The sequence below is a fragment of the Lepidochelys olivacea genome, assembly GCF_965140295.1.
Source record: "Lepidochelys olivacea isolate rLepOli2 genome assembly, chromosome: 2".
Lineage (NCBI taxonomy): Eukaryota > Metazoa > Chordata > Testudines > Cheloniidae > Lepidochelys > Lepidochelys olivacea.
In genome coordinates, this window is record NC_140412.1 from 108,934,816 (window position 1) to 108,958,191 (window position 23,376).

Here is a 23,376-nt window from a genome sequence, read left to right on the forward strand (position 1 = left end):
TGCCAATGAAGCTACGCCTCAGATTTGCAGTAGCTGAGTCCTCTCTTAGGGAAGTATGTCCTGGTTTGGGTCAGAATATTTGGCTAGACAACAGTAGATCCACAGAGCACACTATAATCCACCCTTCTCGGCCCCCCCACCATCCATACTACTGGAGACAGAAGCCCATGGAGCACTAGGGATAAGTATTCCTCACCCTGCACAAACTCTTTGCTTTTTTACTACCCTCCATATTCCTTTCTTTTGGTGTGGAAAAGAAACTGCCCCCATTTGCTGCCTGTTGGTTTTTCTAAACCTATGTGGAATGACTGGTGGGCCAGGATATGCCCCCAAGCATGGATAATCCATGTAGATGCACAACTAGGCATATACCTGTATATCTGCACATAAATCTTCATTCTGAGGACAGGCACTGGACCCAACAAATCATTTCCAACCCTAATTATCTCCTAAACACTATAGTACAGGGGAGGGCAAACCTTTTGGCCTGGGGGCCACATCTGGGTGGGGAAATTGCTTGCAGGGCCATGAATGTAGGGCTGGGGCAGGGGGTTGGGGTGTGGGAGGGAGTGTGGTGTGCAGGAAAGGGCTCAGGGCAAGGGGTTGGGGTAGAGGAGTGGTGCGGGGTGTACGAGGGAGCACAGTGCAGGGAGGGGGCTCAGGGCAGAGGATTGGGGTGCAGAGGGGTACAGGGTGCATCAGGGGGTTGGGATTCAGGAGGGGTGAAGAGTGTGGGAGTGGGTAGGGGATCAGGCGGCGTGCGGCAGGAGGTTGGGGTGCAGGCAGGGGACTCAGGGCAGGGAGTTGGTGCGGGGTGCAGGAGAGGTTTGGGCTCCGGCCCAGTCCACTTACCTGGAGCGGCTCCGGGGTGGTAGCAGCATGCACCGGGACCGGGACCAGGGCAGGCTCTCCCTGTCCTCCCCCCCTGCGGCCCCTGGAAGGGGAGGGGGGGAGGCAGAGAGCTCTGCGCACTGCCCTTGCCTGTGGGTACCTTCCCCCGAAGTTCCCCATTCCCAGCCAATGGGAATGCCACGTGGCCACATGGTGCCGGCCACTTCTGGGAGTCGTGCGGGGCCCACGGCGCCATGGGGGTGGCAATGCCGCAGGCCAGATCCAAAGCCCTGAGGGGCCAGATCCGGCCCACGGGCTGTAGTTTGCCCACCCCTGCTATAGTATCAGACCAACCGAATCTGGTAGCCCTTCTGCTGACCTCTTAGCATTTGCAATTTTGTATTGCTGTCTAGAGTGTGGAGAATTTTAAGAGAATGTATGATGTAATTAATTGAACATTCATCTAGATATTTATTTCAACATGTGCACATCTCCCACTCAGCTCTGAACCTTCTTCTGTTCAACTCCTATATTTGAAACACATTTCCTGCCCAAGTGCAGCACGACCCCACTCCTTTCTCCCTTCATGTCCCTCTTTAAAAATTCCTTCTTGAACCCTTACAGAAGTATTAAACAAAGATGAAATAGAACTTTTATTTCAAGCAAAACAAAACGAAACAGTGGAAATAACAAAATGTGCATATTAGCCTGTAGCAGAGAGAGAGAGCCTGGAACGCTGGTCCTGATGCAAGAACTGAGGCCTGAACCAGAGGCTGTGAACCAGAGACACGGCATGTATTAAAGAAGATGCTTACAAGTTCACTGCCCAGTACATATACTTGGCAAAGTTGCTGCTAGCGTTGTTAAAACATAGCCATTTGTAAGAAGTACTAGGCACTGGGTATTTATGTAAACATACTTCAGAAGACTAGCTACACACCAATCTAGTACAAGATAAGATGGTTTAACAAAACAACAAATAGAGATGTTATGTTCAAGATATCAGGAACAAGGGGAGTTAAACAAATGTCATGAAGTGCATAAGGTGGTGCAAAAGTTGTTTATCCTCAGTTTATACATGGCAGGGTACCTTGCCTTGACGCTTTGTGTGACCGAAGGAACAGCAGAAACTTTCGTGCCACTCCTTGCCACGGGACCATTCATGTGTTAATGTACTTGTGCAAGTTGTGTGAGTCGTTAGAACTGTGCCTTGAGGGCAATAAACCGGGCTGATGCCTTTGTCACCGAACTGTGCCTATAGTCTTTCTCTGTATAGTAACTCCTCACTTAATGTTGCAGTTATGTTCCTGAAAAATGCGACTTTAAACGAAATGATGTTAAGCGAATCCAATTTCCCCATAAGAATTAATGTAAATAGAGGCGGTTAGGTTCCAGGGAAAAAAAAAATTTGCCAGACAAAAGGCATTATATACATTTTAAACAATTTTAAAGAAACAATTTAATACTACAATCATCATTGTTGAGTATGAAGCAATGGAAGGTGCCCCCGCCTTACCCCACATAGGCTCAGCCCACTGGCACTGCAGACAATGAGGCAGGCAAGGAGGCTGAAGGTGCCATAGGCTAGGAGAAGCACGTTGTGGGGCAGCAGCGGCAGCATCCACTACTGTGCAAGCACCAGGAGCAGGGGGCTCAATCCTCGACCCGCGCACTCCATCCCTTCCCCCAAGCCCCAACCCTTAACCCGCCTCTTCTCCCCCCCACATCCTCCCCCTTTACTCTGCACGCCACGTCCTCACTCCTCCCCCTCCTTCCCCTGACTCCTGCCTGCGGCAATCAGTTGGTTTGCGGCATTCAGGAGGCATAGGGGAGCTGACAGGGGGGCTGCCAGCTACGGACAAAGCAGGCAGCCAAACAATGTTATAGCGGAACATTGCACAACTTTAAACGAGTATGTTCTTTAATGGAGCAGGGACATAAGATCAAAACAACGTTAAGTGAGAGGACGTTAAGTGCGGAGTTACTGTACGTAACATCGAAGTCTGCTGAATTAGCAGGCTATGCTTTCTGCTATTGCTGATAACACCGGAGCTCCAAGAACAGAAGCACTGTGCAGCTGTAACAGCTTAAGCAGCCTTAACAGCTTAGCTGCAACAACATTCTTCAGTGTCTTCTACACTGGTGACCCCGACCACTGATTTGGTACGTGCCAAGCTGTCCACTCGTAGGGACGCAATCTGTGATGGCAGAAAATTCCAAGCTAGGGAATCCCCTAATTCCCTCCCTAAATATCTTCACAGAGTTTGATGAAATATAGATGCGCTGGGTAGCCAGAAAAGGAGGTTAATATGAAGTCAAAAAGGATAGTGGGAAAACATGGACTGGAATATGTAAAGCAATGGCAGAGGCTGAGACTTAAGAAAGTAATAAGAGTAAGAGGTATAGAGTATTGCATTAATGGCCATGGCAGTGAGGTGGCTTAGACAACGTGCCAGAAAATTGGCAGGGCAGTAGGCAATTCAGGCACACGATATGCTTGAGCAAATGAAACAAGAGAATAGGAACCTGGAAACAGCAGTAGAAAGTCTGGAAAAAAAGAGAGGTGCTGTCCCCCAGTATAAATCTTGGAAGCAATAACAGACTTTGGGTACGTTCATAGCACCTGAACTGTGGAAACAGAAATGGAAAAAGGTGGCCCTAGCAAAAATTAACAGATGGAACAAAGTAAACGAAGAATTGAAGAATTTTCATCAGATTTGCATCATTGTAATCAAGGCTAAAAGGTCCTGGATCTTCAGCACCAAATGAAATTAATAATTTGACTCTGCCAATTATGATTGCTATTCCTAGATGGACAGGGAATCCTAAAGAATTAGTACGATGTTAACCATATGGGTACAATAGAAAATGGGACCTATAAACAGCATTATCCCAGCGTGAAGATAGCAACACAAGGAGGAGATGAAAAACACAACCTGCTGTAAACAAATCAAGCATAGATGGTTCTGTGAGTGCTCAGCCAGAATGAACCTCACCATAAGGGAGAGAGGTTGGACCCAACTAGTTATTAAAGAGAAAGTGAAGAAGGTGGTATGGCTCGGGGACACAGTGTGCGCTTTGGAATACCACAACTTTTCGGTGGAGTCACCACCATGCCAGGTTATCTTGAATGGATTTTGTACAAACCTCACCGCAGTAATTCAGATTGGGACCCATGCCCTATGGCCAAGTGTGCAGATGAAGAATGAATCAGAGGCTGTGACAGACAACACCAAATAGGAGTCACTGGTGACCAATCTCTTTGCACCCATACCTCCCTTGTCCATTAAAACCACTGATTTTGTACAATGGAAAATAGAGCAATTGGTGCCCATTGTCCAACTAATAGCCGAGCAACCAGAAATTGTGAATGACATTGTTCAGGCAGTGGAAACACTGTGGTGGGCTTTAGTAGAGCATGTTAGCTTGCATCCCCTGGTTTGCACTTTAAGCCTAATATTAATGGTGGTTCAAATAACTACCACTACTGTGGTCTTGGAAATGTGCTTCTGGATAATAAACTTGAAAAAGAAAGCGCAGAAAGACAGGAATACAATGCAAATGAAACCAACACTAATATAAAAAAGACAGACAGAATCCAAAAATGTGTGATGCAATGTATAGTAAATGCAATGAGATGTGTAATTAGGGTGACCAAATAGCAAGTGTGAAAAATCAGGATGGGGTGGGGGGTAATAGGCACCTATCTGAGAAAAATCCCCAAATATCAGGACTAATAGGGACATCTGATCACCTTATGTGTAATGTATATAAAGGGAGAAGGTTTCTGTGTTAACTTTGAAGCCATAATGTACCCTGCATTCATATCCCTTGCATTTGAGTCTGATCAACTCAGTGTAACACTGCTGTATGTAATCGGCCATTTGTATACACACATCTTCTGTTAGTACTAGTCATAATTTGGGGTCAGTGACACTGCATTCTAACTAAGGCACATTTTATTCAAAACAACTTTTTCCAGTGCCAGATTACCAATACTGAATCCTGACAGTTATATTTGATAATTGGTTCCTGTCCATTCAGTAGGTTATCTGGAAGGCAGCATATAAAAAAAACAACAACAAAATCTACAACTACTGATGTATCACAGAGCAATGCAAATCTAAAGAGCACCGCACGTGGCATGTTATGCCAGTAATGTTGACATCGCAACTCTAGTGTGTGGTCACAATGATTGAGGCCAATCCAATGGAACAGAAAAGCTAGCCACTCCTATCTCTCGCTAAGCAAAGGTTATCAGATGGTGACAACCAGCAATAAGGGCAATCTATAACATGGATGAATAGTACTGCGTAGTAATTAACTACAAAAACATTATATATGAAGGCCTCATTTGTGATGTCACTACTCCACATTTTTGTTTAACTCCTCATGTACTTAGCCCTGTGGGGCACACTGTAATAGTTTGTTTGTCTCAGTCTATAAATGCCGGGGTACCTTACTGTAACCCTTTGTGTGGCTGAGGGAACAGCAGAAACTCCAGCTGCTGACTGAGCTGCTCTTTGCCACGGGGAACTCCTATGTTAATGTACTTGTGCAAGTTGTGTGAGTTGTTAGCACTGTGCTTTGAGGGCAATAAACCTGGCTGAGTGCCTTTGTCACTGAACCATGCTTGTGGCCTCTCTCTATGGGATGATCTCTCTGAGTCTTTCTCTATGAGCAACACTGAGGTCTGCTGAATTAGCAGGCTATGCTCTCTGCTAGTGTTGATAACACCAGAGCTCCAAGAACAGAAGCACTGAGCAATTGTAACAGCTTAAGCAGCCTTAACAGCTTAGTAGCAACACCATTCTTCAGCACCCTTCTATACAGCCTTCGCTGTTTAAATACACTGTGTTTCTGCACTCTATACCCTTTGCTAAGGATGTCCGTTTAGATTGCAAGCTCTTTGGAGCAGAAGCTTTGCCTTCCTACCTCTTGAAGTGCCCATAACCTGTCGGTGATATATAAAACAATAACTAACCACTCACGCACATTACATGGCATGTAAAGCTTGAAAACACTATCACCAAATACACTTTTTGGCCAGAAAATTCAATTGCCTTCACCTAGAATAAAACACCTACCATTCATAGATTATTAAATAAGTGTAAAATGTTGTTTAAATGGAAAAAAATGACACAGTCAAGGGGATCTAAATATGCCTGAATGGAGCATGGCCCCAGCTGCGGCTGCTTCCCCTATCAGCCTAGCCTTTTGGTTCCCAGGGCTGTTTTAACCCCTTCAGGGCTGGGGCAGGCGACCACCCCGCTACAGTCCCCTCTGGAGGATAGTAACATATTTAGGTAACTACATCTTTCTCAGTAAAAAGGTCTAATTTTCCAATGACAGGCTCCACTCATGAAACGTGATTAAAAACAATAATGTTTTGCATTTAGGTATATAACACAACATCTTAATTATTTTTCCTCTTACATCAAGCACTTGAAAACATGTACGTGTGTGTGTGTAAACCAAGTTGAGTATAGTCACCAGTTTTGTTGAAAATAGCTCACAACACAAGACAACAAAATGAAAAACAAGATAAACTAAGAGAAGAAGAAACAGCCATCCTCATCATGTCTCCCCATTTATGACATGGTAAACTCACGCTTCCCCGCTACCCTCCCAGCATGGTATGCTACAGCCACACAGCGGAAGTCCCAGGTCATTAGAGTGCTCCTGAATGTACACCTCTCAATTGGACAGATATCAAAGGCTTGATTTTCCACTTAGCTTTCCTAGCTAAAAAATCAATGAGTAAGGTAATCTTAATGTGCAAATCTTGTAAGTCTGCTGAATTATTAATAAGCAATACAACTGTAAATGTTTTTGTTCACCATTCTTCACTGCACTTGCGAATGATTTCAAAATGAAAGGTGCTGAAGCATGAAGATTGCAGGCAACCATTGCTTTTTGAAATCACAGTGCTGGGAATTGGTGGAATTCTTGCTTCCTTGGGTTATCAGACATTGTGAACTTTCCTTGAAAGCAGACTACAAATTCACAGGGGTCCCTAATCTTCAATCAAGAAAAAGCTTGAAATGACCCCCATCTGCCATTTTAATGTATTCTTCCCAAAGACTTCCATAAATATTTAATATTAGAAAGGCACTGTTTAAACACAATGAATAGCTTGTGAAATTAAAGTTGGCTGACGGATTACACCATATAATACATTGTAAACAATGGTGGAGAAGGCATAGGCAGAGCATTACACACTTTTCATCTGCTAGAAGGATCTGAAAGGAATTTGAGCACATGAAAGTCAGCCTCATGACACTATTAAAGATATACTTGCCTGTATGGACTTCTTGATATAGGGCATGAACACACCACGCATGCTTGTATCACATACAAACTTTTCAGTTGTAGAGAATACACACACATAATCTTTACTCTTAGGTAGTAATTTTTTTTTTTTAACAAAATAGTCAAGACCCCTGTAGGCTTCAGATAGCTACAATGATAAAGTTAGGAACAAAAAAGTTCATAGCCCAATTTTTTAAAATGGGTACCTACAGTTAGGGTCCTAAACCCATATTTAGGCACCCAATAAGTGACCCAATTTTGAAAAAGTTCTAAGTATCTCATAGAACTAAAACCATGACAGGTTCTCTGCAGGGTGTTCTAAGCGATTCTAAAGCTAGCAATGAAAAAGTTACCAAAATGAAACAAATGCATCTTATGACAATTGCATTACGCACAGAAATCTGTCATCACACCACACTATGACATTTTCTTCACATGCCAGCTCTGTGTACAGCTGCGGCTTAATGACAATGCACTTGGCTGGAGTGAAGGAAATTCCCAGATTCAAAAATAAATTACGAAGTTCATTATGAGAGTTTGTGTCCCATCTTTATGTCTTTTGGATATGTTTATTATAATTTTTCCACGAGCAAAATCCCCCCTGTTTTGAACCCTTATAAAATCTGATTAATCTAATCACAGAGGGATATATACAGCTAGATTTTCACTTTCTCATACGTTACACATTTAGGATATTTTTTTAAATGATAAGCTTTAGTACATAATACCACAACATATTTTCACATAAAAATAATAAAGTATTATTTTATACAATGGTTCATAGTTAAATACCAAGAAAACATGCTTTACATAGAGATAAAATCTCTTATTTTGACAGTATGAACGCCTCTGGCACAAAAAAGAGGCCACAAGAAATATTTGCAAACATTTCTTAATCCAAACCAGTGATTAAAAGAATAAATAGAACATAGCTATGAGAAGAGAAAAATGCTATTTATAGATGGAATTATCTGATACCAAGAAAAACGATCTTGCACATTTCTGAAGGTGACTCATAGCTCACACCAATCTACAGAGGGCAGTATTAAAATCACATAACCTGGGAAGCAGGTTCAAATTACTATTTTTGTTTTAATTTTTTAGATTTCAACATTATGTATTTGTTTTTCAAATGGGCCAAAAAGGAATTTGGAAGCCGAGCCCCTTTGAATTATGGGATGATAGAGGATCTCTGATTTGAATACCTGGATTCCAACCCATTTTCACAGTGTTGTGTATACAAAACCAGAGAAGGTCTATTGTCCAGTTCTAATTTTAAAAATCAAAACCAAAACAACTTATGTTATGAGAACGTTGATGCTCTATATATAAGCAGAGAGAAAATAATAAAAAGGCAAAAATGAAAAAAAAAACAATTAAATGTGGGATCCAACCCTCACAAAATCCAAGTCTTCCTAACCGCATATGGTTGCTGTCATGATCCACAAATCCTTTATTATACCCTATTTTGTAAAGAATTTTACCTCCAGTTGAAGCTCAAAATCTAGCATCTAGGAATTTTTGGAAAATCAGGCCTGAAACTTCAATAAACCCATTATTTTAATTTAATGTATTCCTCTTCTCTCCCTGCACATGTACATACACAGTTTCTGTCTAGCTGGAGTTCAGTGACTGGTACTCTTGACTACCCAATAGTTGTCTCTGTACAATGATACAAATCTAATTCAATCTTTGGAAACTGAGTGGATCACTTAGCAGATTTCACAGCTTCTGCTGGCTCAAGGTAGGTGAGGAGGATGGGGTTAAGTTTTGGGATTTGAGTCTGGATTCCCTATTCGTAACATATCCAAGATAATTCTTCCTGCAGATTTTCTAGATATATCTAAAAATAATGCTCTCTCTTGGTCAGTGATTAGTATGTGGCATACATGTCCACAAATGATATGAGATGTTAATCTAGCACATACTCTAAATTAATTTCCAGATGTTGATTCAAGACAGCAGGGGCAGTAGCAGATACCGGTTAATCAAGCAACACATCTTTATTTTATGTCATGCCGATAATCTGGGAAGAGTGTGAAGTCTGTTCCCACAACATCAGTCAGAAGATCAAGTTGGTATAGGTGGTGGAAGGGGGCAAGAAGCGTGAATGTCTGGAAGGAGACAAGAAAGTAAGGGAGAACCAGGGAACAGCAGAGAATTTGAGAGGACACAGAGTGTGGAATGAAGAGTGGAGGTCAAAGAGTAATGAAAACCATTGTGCTGGTGTTTCAGACTGGCACGTAGAGTAGTAAATCTGATTTAACTATTGACCCCTGAGAGCAAAAAGCCTCTCCCATCTCTGTTCAAAGCCATGAAGCTAGCCATAAAAATTAAGATCTTTGGACATAACTGTTCTTGATTAGTACAGACTACTTCGAGAGGTTCCATAAGCTTGGAGATTATTGCTGCGGGGGGATGGAGGGGAGGGAAGGGAGAGATTTACATTTTTAGACAACAGTGGCTTAATCTGCATCTGTAACAATTAAGGCAAGGTTCAGAAATACAGACAACTCATTTACAACTAAATTATCCAAAACAACTCAACTCACTACCTTTTTAACAAGGTTTTCTGCTTGAAGCCTTCTTTCCTGCATAAGAGTAGGAGCCTTGCTGGATTATTAATCATTTAAACCAAATGACCTGATGTAACTAAACAATCTAGCAAGCCTCACTTGATATGAACCTGCTATAACCTTTACAAAATATGCCCTTTTCCTAACTGCAGCTACACATGTCTTTTTCATATGTGAAACAAATATTTTTATGCAAGAATTGAAAATTTCTTCCTATCAAGTAGCATAATTTATATGCCTTGTGTCCTTTTCAAGGCTGCTTATAAAAACAGCACAGAAAAGAATAAAAAATAAATGCCACAGAAACTCAGATTATTTTTTAAATGAGGTATATGCTGCCTTTTCCCCTTAAGCATGTTATTCTTTATATTCCTAATCACAATAGCCAAAATTATCTTTTCTGACCCTTTCACTTGTCACTATCTATATTGCTGTCATGGTAACTCTTGCTTTTTGGTACTCAGAGGCTCACGTGGTTTGGAACTGGTGATCCAACATTTCCTTTAGGGAAAAGCAATGAGTCAGCAAAAATGAAGGTCTTAGGCTCTGCCTGTATTTTTTAAAACCAGACCCTATATCAAAATTAAAATTTTCTCCTGCACATAAAAAAAATAACGGAACTAATAAAAAAACTAATAAATTATTAATGTCCTTTTTTCCCTTGCAAGCTTCATGTATTTAAACTGCAGATTAGAAAATTAAATAATTGCCAACCCAAAATAAGTTCCCAAACAATTGACTTGTTAAACTGACATATTATGAGGTTCTCTTTTGGTGGTGAATAATTTTCTGTTTAGAAAGATATGTTCAGGACTGGATTTTGATGAGTCAAAGTTTAGCATCTTCCTGCAGAGTTACTGATGTTGGCAGGGTCAAGTTAAAGACAGGCCTCCTTGGAATCAGTGGTGCACATAAACAGAAACTGAAAGGTAGGGTGATGCCCAAAAATGAAGGGTTTTTTGTTTTGTTTTGAAAGTCAGTCTCACTGGAATTACCTGTATGACTGCTGGTATATAAGGAATCCATTGCCAGTATCTGAATAAAGAACACTATTTAGCATTTATAATCCTATAAATCTACACTGAGTACTTTAAAAACATCAATTAAACTTCAGCACCTATGAGAGATGGGAATTCTCTATTTTACATACAAGGAAACTGAGGGAGAGGTTAAGAGGATGCAGTTAGTGATGCACCTGAGATTAGAAAGTAGGTGTTTCTGATTCCTTATGTTCAGTTTAGATCACTAGACCAGCAAATTCCAAGCTTTACCAGTTCATGTACCACCTTCTTAAAAAAATGTTTGTGAAGTGAACTGATAGAATGCTAAGCTCACATACCACAGTTTGGGAATCCCTGCACTAGACATTACTTCCGACTTCTAAAAGGCTCTTGTGGCAAGGCTGTGTCAGGGAACTCTGAATCAGTACTAACACTTCAGTAAAGCTGATTCTAAATGAAACTGTTGCGGAGGTGCTAGGAAGAAAGAAGGTGAAATGCAAAGAAGAAAATAAAATTTCCTGTTGTGATTTAATTTCAACAATATAAAAAGTGAGGGAGTTTGGGGGAATGAAGTCTTTACCTCATAAAAAACTGGGAAAAAAGCATGCAATCTGGAAGCACCTTTGTGCCAAATGATAAAGATATCTGTTAAATACTGTTGGAGATATTCATTACGTACAATCTGTTCAAACCTCCCCTTTATTGTTGGTACACAAAATTATATTTCTTTGGATTTCTTTTATTCTGGTTTATGGAATAGACCTGTAAATTCTCAGTACACACAATATTCTAATGCATGCCATAAACAAATGCCATTCCTGTAAATACAATTAAATATTTAAATGTAAACTTCTTCTACCTCCCTAAGAGAAACCAAGGGATCTGTAAACATTCTAAATGGCAACTAAAATATGTTGTCTTAAGAACATAAGAATGACCATACTGGGTCAGACCAAAGATCCATCCAGCCCAGTATCCTGTCTACCAACAGTGGCCAATGCCAGATGCCCCAGAGGGAGTGAACCTAACAGGTAATGATCAAGTGATCTCTCTCCTGCCATCCATCTCCACCCCCTGACAAACAGAGGCTAGGGACACCATTCCTTACCCATCCTGGCTAATAGCCATTAATGGACTTAACCTCCATGAATTTATCCAGTTCTCTTTTAAACCCTGTTATAGTCCTAGCCTTCACAACCTCCTCAGGCAAGGAGTTCCACAGGTTGACTGTGCGCTGAGTGAAGAAGAACTGCCTTTTATTTGTTTTAAACCTGCTGTCCATTAATTTCATTTGGTGGCCCCTAGTTCTTATATTATGGGAACAAGTAAATAACTTTTCCTTATTCACTTTCTCCACACCACTCATGATTTTATATACCTCTATCATATCCCCCCTTAATCTCCTCCTTTCCAGGCTGAAAAGCCCTAGCCTCTTTAATCTCCTCATATGGGACCCATTCCAAACCCCTCATCATTTTAGTTGCCCTTTTCTGAACCTTTTTTAATGCCCGTATATCTTTTTTGAGATGAGGGGACCACATCTGTATGCAGTATTCAAGATGTGGGCATACCATGGATTTATATAAGGGCAATAAGATACTCTCCATCTTATTCTCTATCTCTTTTTTTAATTATTCCTAACATCCCACTTGCTTTTTTGACTGCCACTGCACACTGCGTGGATGTCTTCAGAGAACTATCCACGATGACTCCAAGATCTTTCTCCTGATTAGTTGTAGCTAAATTAGCCCCCATCATATTGTATGTATAGTTGGGGTTATTTTTTCCAATGTGCATTACTTTACATTTATCCACATTAAATTTCATTTGCCATTTTGTTGCCCAATCACTTGTCTTCTGGAGAAAAACGGAATTCTGTAATCATCGTTTATCATTTGTTTGTATTTGTTGTTTTCTCAATACTATCTAGTGGTCTGGGTGTGGAGCAAGAGCCTCCCTTTCTTTCAGTCCTGTTTTTGGTTCAATGTTCTTACTTTTGGAAAGATGAGCTGGGATTTTTTATCATTATTAGCGCATCTCAATAAGCTATTTCTGGAAATATCAGTACCTGTATACGATTGACAATAATGGTAGGTAAATTCCTTGTCTTCCATTGTTTTAAACTCTATTTTGCTTACTTTTAGAATTTCTATTATTTTCATCTCATGTTTTTCTCCCTCTCATTTCTCCTAACTCAAGTTGACTAATTCTTCTCCCCTTGTGCTGTCTCACTTCTTCCTCCCAACCCCACCCCAGTCGATATCAACCTCTCCTACATCCCCCTGATACACCCATGCACATCCAATAATTTTAGCAGCTCCTCTAGATGGAGCACCACCTACAGATACTATCTGAACCATCTTTAGTCTTACATATTTTTAAATTACAATGCTTTCTCAAACATTTCAGGTATTAAAATAGATACTTCAATTGCTTCAGTAGCCGCAAGCCTGTGTCACTGAGCATAATGGGGGAGGCAGCGATAGCTCAGTGGTTTGAGCATTGGCCTGCTAAACCCAGAGTTTTGAGTTTAATCCTTGAGGGGGACATTTAGGGATGTGGGGCAAAAATTGGGGATTGGCCCTGCTTTGAGCGGGGGGTTGGACTAGATGACCTCCTGAGATCCCTTCCAACCCTGATACTCTATGATAATGGAGATGGGCAACCTAAATGGTATGCCTGAAGCTGGTCCAATCACTAAAGAAACCAATCAATAGGGAGTGGCTCGAGAGAGTATGTAGTCCCAGTTTCTTATAAGAAAAAATGACAAAGTTAAGGTGAAGTTTTGATGGCCTCTATAATGAATACAAGATTTTGAAGGGGTGAGAAAAGACTTTATAGTAAAGGAGTCAATAATAGTTCTGTGCCAGTGGTCCACCAGCCCCTGGATCCCAGCTATTTTAAGCTTCCCAGAGTCTGAATATAGCCCAGTCATGGTCCCAGGTTTTGGATTCCTAGGCCCTTGGGTTCTCATAGTGCAGATAGTCGGTATAGCTCTCCTTTCTGAGAGCTGCGACCATGCAGCCCAGTGTTCAGCCCCTGGAATCAGAGCTGACTTTTTCTAACCACCCCGGTATTTCAAATACACAAGAACCCCACTGGAGGTGTGAGCTTTGTGGATTATAGTTTAACTCTCCAGAGACATGTAGTAGTATACAACACAGACACTTTGCACAGATGTCTAACACATTATTACTCTTAATTTATGTGAAATACACAAATCCATAGAAACATAATACATGCATTTTCCCACATTCCAGTTCACCCTCCCCTTGGGAGTCCTTTGGGGACTACCCGTGTTCAGGTATGCAGTGTCTCGCCTTCCATTCCCTTCCCTTCTAATCCCTTCTCCAGCCTCACCTAGCTCCTGCAGCAGCTTTTCTCATGTTAAGCTGGTCAAAAATGGCTAAAGAGAGAGCAAAAAGAGCAGCTTCTACCTTTTTTAACTTCCAGTCTCCTATGTAAGGTGCATTCCTGATCAGTCTTCATTTCTAGGCAGCATCTCCCCTGATAAATCATTTTTCCTAGTTGAGAGCTAGTCTTTTATCTAGAGCTACTACATTTCAATTATCAGAAACTTAAGTTAATGACACTCTAAAATAAAATGGAAACATGCACTAATACTGAAATCCTACTTCAGCTATAGCTAAAACACCTGAAAACTGAATCATGATTATGTTTGCAAAATTTATTCCATTCTAAGGTTGTCTACCTTGTGCCTTTGCAGTGGGCATTTTCAGCTCACTGTTTTAAGTTTTCAGTATCTGATCATTTCCTGATATTACTTTGCACTTATGTTACAGGGATACTGCCAAAGATTCAAGTACAATCGGTAAAATTTTCAAGTGCCTAAGTGACTTGGGTTCTGAAGCACCTATGTGATTTTTGGTAATGGGATTTAGAAGCATCAGTAATGAAAAGATGGTTTTGAGAATGTTATTCAAAACTTACTTTTCTTAATTTTATTATATTAAACCCACAACTCCCCTTCCAAGACAAAACAGCCACTAGTTTCATAGGTCCCTTATATGCATGTTAAATACTCCCTCTGATTACTTCATTGGGAGCAGGTAACAAATACTCCTACTAGAGCACAAAGAAAAATATTTTAGAAAGAAAGTTAGAGAAATATATTTCTAAAAAATCTAGCATGTTTGTTCAAACTGTATTAAAACGATAGAGATGGGGGGTTATGTTCAGGTGGAAAAGGATATTGTAAACGGGAGAAATAAAAGTAAAACTATAATAAAAATGACTAGTCGATGTCATTTCAAATTCTATGTAGTACTAACACTGTCCTCCCTTTTAAAAAAAAATCCTAGGCCTGGTACTGTATCACAGAAGCATCAAAAAGTAGAAAAACACAAAGCCTGTCAACTATATGGTGGTCTTTCTCACAGGAATAAAGTCAGATCAATTTTACTTTGATCTCTTTTACAGAAACTGCCCAGGAAAACTTCTCCACCCTATCAAAATAATAAATTACAAGGCCACACCCTGACGCTCTGTACCTCACCCCCATGTTCATCTTTATAAAATGATTGTGTGGTATCAAATGCAAAGTTTGTCATGTTGGGTGTTATAGTGAGCATGGTTGTTTAGTGCCGTTATAGTAATTGTTACAGTAATGTTATAGTAAGGTTATAGGATATAATTTCATTTATATGGTTATGAGGCTGAAAATGTATCCTCATGGCTTAAAGCAAGCCCAGGCAAAAATTCTCCAAGAATAGAGAGGCAGTTCACAGTTCATCAGGGCATGTATGAGACAAACCCAGCCCAGCCTCACAGGAACAAAGGATGCTGGCCTAGGCAACAACAAAAGCATCTGTTAGACTCTCGAGTGAGTCACCCCTCTTCCTTTGGTCAGTTTGGAACCGCAGTGAGGTCATGCTCAGGTGATTCTGAAGGGGGGAGAGGGGCGCAAAGCCAAGAGGGAAGAAAGGACATGATAAAAGGGAGAGACATTTGCCATGCTCTTCCTCTCTCTTTGACCTACATCTATAGACACTACACCAAGTGACTGAAGTGCTGATCAAAGGGGAGAGCCTGGCTGAAGAGCAACCAGCCAGCCTGTGGTGAGAAGCATCTAAGTTTGTAAGGACATTGAAAGTGTTACGATCGGTTTAGAATGCGTTTTGCTTTTATTTCATTTAACCAAATGGGACTCGTTATGCTTTGACTTATAATCACTTAAAATCTATCTTTATAGTTAATAAATCTGTTTGTTTATCCTACCTGAAGCAGCGCGTTTGGTTGAAGTGTGTCAGAGACTCCCCTTGGGATAACACGCCTGGTACATATCAATTTCTTTGTTAAATTGATGAACTCATGTAAGCTTGCAGCGTCCAGCTGCAGGGAATAACTGGACACTGCAAGACAGAGGTTCCTAGGGTTGTGTCTGGGACCGGAGATATTGGCTAGTGCCATTCTATTGCAAGTAGCTGGGAGCAGCTTACATGCCAGAGGCTGTGCGTCAACAGCCCTGGAGTTGTGGGTTCTCACAGCACAGCAGGGTAAAGCTGGCTTCCAGAATCAAGGATTGGAGTGACCTAGCAGGTCACTGGTCTAGATAACATGAGAGGGAACGTCACACACACCACTTTCCAGGCTAGAAAATAATTTCTGGTGAAAAATGTTCACTTTCACTTTTAGAGAGTGAGAACTTTAACTTGATAAATGCCGGATCATAAACACTGCAAGACCACTATATGTAAAAACAAACCAAAAAAACAATCCCATTGCTCTGATATAATAGTGTCTGACTAAGGAAATAAACAGAAACATTGTTTTAATAATGAAACTGTTGACGCATGGCTAGAAAGGGTTAAACATCCTGCAAAATAAATAACCCTCAAAAGACATGTGGGGAGATAATGTTTGTGTTTTTACATATGTATGAGTAGGATCCACAATGTAATCAACAGTCCCTATCTATGGTGTATTCTGATAATTCAGAGGTCAAAAGAACATCCTATTATTTAAATGAATTGTAAACATAGGATGACTTTGGAGTATAACTTATGAACTATTTCTGAAAGGACTCTTTGCAACTACAAAGCTCACCATCTCTGCTATGAAACTGCACCTAAATGAATTGAACTCATGTCTGTATGTATATTAATCTTTTAACCATACTCTGTTGTTTTTTAATAAATTTTAGTTTAGTTAATAAGAATTGGCTTTAGCGTGCATTTGGGTAAGATCTGAAACGTTCATTAACCTGGGAGGCAATATGTCCGATCCTTTTTGATTGACAGAATCTTTTCTTTTATATGATGAAATAAGATTTTCAGAAATCATCATATTTGACTTAGGTACCTGTATGGAGGCCTGAGGCTGGATCACTTTAAGGGAACTGTGTTGTTTGGACTTCTGAATAACCAGTAAGGTAACAAAGAAGCTGTTTTATGCTGGTTTGGTAAATCTAAGAATTGGAATATCCACCAGCTTTTGGGGGATTATCTGCCCCATTCTTTGCAGTTCACCCTAATTGAGTGACCACAGCTGGCTGCCCACCAGGACTCCGATCACAGAAACTAAGCAATATACTAGATCTCTGTAATATCCAATTTCTAAATAATAACAAGTTTCATTTGTACATGGCTGTAGGTCTACACATTTAAATAGCATTCACTTGGTAGTGAACACTGTAGTTAAGGTTGCAAAATGATTTTATTACAATAGCTTGCATTCACTACTTCATAAACTTATGTCATGGTTATCTGTCTCATGTAGCAGGGTACTTGGCTTGGAAATGAGATGACTGAGCCCTGGGGGATAGATGTCTATAAAATCATGACTGGGAGAAAGTAAATAAGGGAGTGTTATTTACTCCTTCTCATAATGCACGAACTAGGGGTCACCAAATGAAATGAGTAGGGAGCAGGTTTAAAACAAACAACAGGAATAATTTTTTTCACACAACGCACAGACAACCTGTGGAACTCCTTGACAGAGGATTCTGTGAAGGCCAAGACTATAACAGGGTTCAAAAAAGAACTAGATAAGTTTATGGAGGATAGGTTCATCAATGGCTATTAGCCAGGATGGGCAGGAAAGGTGTCCCTAGCCTCCGTTTGTCAGAAACTGGGAATGGGTGACAGGGGATGGATCACTTTATGATTACCTGTTCTGTTCATCCTTTGGTACACCTGGCATTGGCCACTGTCGAAAGACAGGATACTAGGCTAGACAGGCCTGTGGTCTGACCCAGTATGACCATTCTTATGTTCTTGGCCATTTAGCCAAGTCTCTCTGGAATTCCAACCCTACTGGGGCCTCAATACCCTCAACATCCTAAATAGTACCCATCACCAGTAATGAAATGCATGTGGTGAACCATACTCTTCTTGCCACACCTGCGGTCTTCCTTCAGTTCCAGTCTTCACGAAGTGACATCAAACAAAATGATAACACCAACTTACCTGCAGAGGTTTGAAATTTCAATCTCTTTTCTGATTCCCCTTTGTGCTCCGTCCTGCTGTCAGGACATCAACCACAGGGCCATTTCCCTCAAGTCCTGCCCCTCCCATAGGGGTCCATCGAGAAGCTTATTCCTATTCTTCACAATGTCTGAGTCCTTCTTCAACCTCTCTGCCCAGAAAAAGATTTTTATCCTGCCTCTCTCCTGGACCTTCTCCTCAGAAAAAGACATAGGGCCTCCTTACTCTCGGGTCTCCTCTCCCTACTGCTCTGCGCTCCTTCCTTTATGGCAATCACCAAACTCCTCCCCAGCTGGGTCTGATTCTGAATTGAGCTTGACAACCTGCCCCTCCCCTACCAATATTCATCACAGCGCTGAGAGTGAGTCATCTCTCAGTTATCTCTGTTTTATCCCTGCCCAAAATTGTCGATTTTTTTCAGTTTGATGAAAGAAAAATCAGATGCTTCTGAATTATGAGTGAAAATGTATACAAATCCTCCATAAAATGCTGTCTGCACTTTTCTCAAAAGAAAATTCAAACTACTGAACACTTAAATTTGACATGTAAATAGACACTACTATACAGCATCTCCATGACTAAATGTTAAAAAGCAATTTATTTGCTCATGCCTGTAAGTGGCTTTTTCAGAATCACGCAGTTTTCGATGCCTGCTAAGAGACCAAACTTCCTCAGGAATTTTATGCAAATTAGGTCAATCTTGAGTTTCAGAGGCTGCTTTTCAGCTAAGCAACTACCCAGGATACAAAAACTGAGCTTGAAATTTTATGCTGACAAATAATTTCAAGAGCAAATAGTAGTAGTTGGGTATCGACATGCGAACAGGTAGCCATAAATCAAGTTACTATATGTATACCTGTACTTCACTGTGAATGCAAATATGGAAGTGCAGTTACTTCTGGGATGAAAAATTAAAAAATGGACACCACTTCTGAAAATCTGTGCCTTAATGCTATTTCTGCCATCTTAAGGATTTCTAACAGCTTATGTGCTTATGAACAAAATGTGGAAATAAACACAAATGTTATAACTTCAAAGTTTTTATAAGACCTGATACGCCTAGAACTGCACAATTAATGATTTCACACCCATGTTAGCGCTCTCTCCCACTTAAAAAAAACCTAGACAAAACAGACGTGCTTACACAGTAGGTCACTATGTTTTATTTTAGCAAAAGAATAATCTAATTCTAAGCGAAGTCAGTGAAACTGAGCAGTTACCCAGATGATAACGTTAATTAATGAAATTTCTGTATTTTAAATACACGCCCCCATTTAACATGTTCAGTATTGTGCAATTACTAAAGATATTTGGAAGCAATATTTTAAAGAATAATAAATCTTATAGAATTGACCATGTATGATAGAGACACAAAGATTTAAATAGCTATCTATTCATTTAAATGACCCTTTTAGGTCTGTATAAATAACAGAGATTAGTTTATAGAGACAATCAATGATTTCTTAAGACCATTTCTGAGCATGTAAAATTATTGTGATGCACTGGTGGTATAGAAAAAGAACAGAAACTGCAAGAAGGTAAATGTAAGATCATTCATTTCTTAAGATTTGCATTCTGAATGAATATAACATTTTGGAAAAAATTATTCAATACATACAAGAAATTTATATTCAAAACATACAAGTACACACAATTTTAATTACAACCTCTGTACTGTTTCATTATTTTATTCTAAACTAAATCAAAGTTACATATATGTCAAAGAAGTGAGAATGAATGATTTAACATTTGTATTCCCCTGATGCAACTGACCAGTCACCATCCATATGTAGCAGCAAATTAGCGATTTGCTGAGAGCACTGCATACAGGGAGGGTCCTGATAGAGCAGTACATTCTATTTAGGAAGAAATTTCCCCTATGTGTCCACTTCATGGTTTATTGGACCTTCCTCTGAAGCAGTAGCCATTGCTAGGATACTGGACTAGATGGACAACTAATCTATTCAGTATGGGAATTCCTATGTTCCGAGGCTCCACCAGGCATGACGATTAGGAAGTAGCAAGCAAGAGAAAAAAAACATGAAAAATAGTCTTTATTTGTATTATTGTAGTGTCGATGGACTGTGGTCACAGGACCCTATTCTGCAAGGTGCTTAGAAATATGCTAAGGTCATATCAAAGTTAACAATCTAGTCACAATTACTTTTTTTTTTTTTTTAAAGACGATCCTTACTGAAGGACATACAAAAGCAGCATTGGACGGAGAAAGCACAACAATTTTGTAGTGTTCAATAATGGAATGGATCAAAAATGGGCAGTCACTCAGAGAATCTTGTGCTAAGAAGCTCTGTGTTTCTCCATTCATTATACAGTTATACCTCTAGTGGACTGAACAATTATACTTTTAAAAGGATCTAGATGAGACAACTTGCATGCATGGAAGACAGTCAACTTAATCCACTTAGAAAACAGAGCTTTGGGATTCCTATAACATACCAACAGAACCCTCCAATTTTTTCCCTAAGCCAACAGAACTTACCACTCTGTCCACATCTAATGTCTGCAACTGTTTTTCTGACTAGTTTATTTTCCTTGGGAATGAAATTGGGGTTTGGCTTCAGAAACACGTTATTAAAAAAAGTAAGTAAAGCTGTTTGATGGAAAAAGTCTGAATTTCACTGACTCTCCATGCAGAAAAGATGGCCAAAAAGAAGATGATCTTTAAAGTCAGAAAGAAGCTGCCCCTAATAGCTGAAAGGGTGTGTCAGTGTCTGCTTTCTACATTGTATACTGTACTGAAGTTCCTTTATTCCACTAGGCACTGGAAGGGATGTGTGGGTGGGGTGGCTCTGAAAAGTTGTTGCTTTCAGGAGGAGAGATATATGGGTGAAGCTGCAGGCTAGGAAAAGATGCAGCAGGGTTTGTAGTTCCCATGGCTGAGATCAAGATCTCAGATCTCTTGTTAAAACTATATAGGAGAAAACAAGATCTCTTGTTAAAACTATATAGGAGAAAATTCCAAAATGTCCTTTGAGGACAATCACAAATAACTTTAGTTCAACCAGAAGTTATAGGCTTGATGGAAGAATCACTTGGTGAATCTATGGCCCAAGCACAAAAAAGGAAATAATAGATTAAGGTAATGGTCCCTTCTGGCTGTTAAAAAAAAAAATCTATCTATTTAAAATATCTTTTAAATATCTAGTGCTTGGTTACTTTCCATTGTAAGTAACCAAGGTGATTACTACTTGCAGTTTAAGAGCTTCATATTAGCTGCAATTGCCCCTCTACTGGTAAAAGAAATGTTACAAAATAGACAATGTAGTATTAAAGACTGTATCTATCTTTACGTAACTTCATTAAATACAAAGATTACAAAGGAAAACTGTCATAGAAAGATCTATCTAATTTACATTGTAACCACTTTTTCCTTCTATTTGCCTATATTTAGTACTATCTTAATTAACAATTAGATATTTCAAGGTACTGATTACATTACAAACTATTCTGGCTTTACTTTAGTGCTGTTATGGCAGACAATTTAGGTCAATTATAACAATTGCAGAACAACATTGCAGACTCGAAGTACTTTATTAATCACACATCATCCAGGATTAAGGTGCTCAATAATCATTTACAGTTGCCTCATATTTCTATCTTCTCTAAATGCCTATTGCATCATCCCTAAAATGTCCAGTTCCTACTGCAATCAGAACATTCTCATTTTTATTTTACAAATACATTTGTGGTTATATTTACAAATATATTACCCCACTCCATGAAACCAATTAATGTTCTTGATGTTTTAAACATTTTTTTCTTCCTCACCTATATGGTGAAACCAAAACTGCATTCATAGCCGTGGCAAATGTTTTAATAAAATGAGGTAAACGTGGATTGAAAAGCATCATCACACCAGTCTACAGGAAACCATAAAACCTGCAAAACTAAAGGTGGGTAAAGGAAGAGATCCTGAGGATTCTGAAAAAAACTAGTTGCTTCTCAAATCTATTTTGTTAAAGAGAATGGATAGTGAACAGAAGCATTATGTATTAAGTACTGTATGTACTTTTACCAATTCAGGCTTCTCTTGTCCAAGAACAGCTTCTGAACTGTATTTCTTTGAAATGAGTTCAACTGTAAACACTTGGGAAAGATTAAAAGATGTACCATTTCAAAGGTTAATGTCTTCAGAAGAGCTTTAAGATCAAAGTTGGGAGCTCTCTCTTTGTGAGTCAAAAGATTTCAATTTTAGTGTTTTGTTTTTTAAGCAAGGTAAGTAATCACATCCTGTAGTAAAAATAGTAACAGGTAAGGTAAATAGACACCTCTGCAAGATGCAATTCCTTTTGCCACATTCATCAGCCACATCTTGAAGAAGCATCTCAACTATTTCTCTCATTCTTAGACAACTACAGAGTATATATACACTCTCCCTCCCCACACCAAACTGAAAAGGCCCCAAATGGTAACAAATTACACATTGTGAGATGCAACTTACCAACACTGAAAGCAACACAATATATAACAAATACAGGACCATGGACACACAGCAAAACTTCTATACTCGTAAAATCAAGGCTCAGAAGATGATACAAGAGCAACGCTGCATTAGTTCAGTTGTCTACACTGCAGCCTATTGCTGGGCTCAAACATACACCAGGGCAAAATACCTATTATGAACTTTATAGTACACTGAAACATATAGCAGCTTAATTTAATATTGTCAAGCCATGAATCAAGCCAGTAAAATGTTCTGCCACTCAAGCTATACTAATCATCATCAAGTTATTCACAACTTATCCTTATGAAATACAGAATCTCTTTATGGTACTGCTATTCCCTGCTAAAACAAAAAGGAAACAAGTTGATTAGCTAAGTCCTTTCCAGTGGTTACAGAATTCAGCTGCAGATACAAAATTAAGCAATTCCTTTCCTTTCAATATGTGGGCTTATTTGTTTCTAGGAGACATTTGCCGCTCACTACAATAGAACTTCAATATATTGCAAACAACAAATTCCCTGTTGGCTTACATACTGCTCAGTATCCTTAGATGGTTTTAATGTTTTTAAGGTTTGGAGAAAAATAAATTTACACCTACAAATGGAATGCTTTAGATGCTAAGCCTTGTATTTACCCCCCTCCATGTGTCTCAAAAGGAGTTTTAGCATTTGCACATAGAGCTTAGTACAGTGTTCTCCTTGTAGAAGCACTGCTGACAAAGATAAAAAACAAAAAGTGCCTTCCCC

The 23,376-nt window shown here is 39.7% G+C and overlaps 1 protein-coding gene across 3 annotated transcripts in view; it reads right to left on the reverse strand.

The window, feature by feature from the left end:
- CDKAL1 (CDKAL1 threonylcarbamoyladenosine tRNA methylthiotransferase) overlaps positions 1–23,376 on the reverse strand; it is a 663,359-nt gene that overhangs the window by 297,326 nt on the left and 342,657 nt on the right. The gene's annotated exons all lie outside the window — the stretch shown is intronic.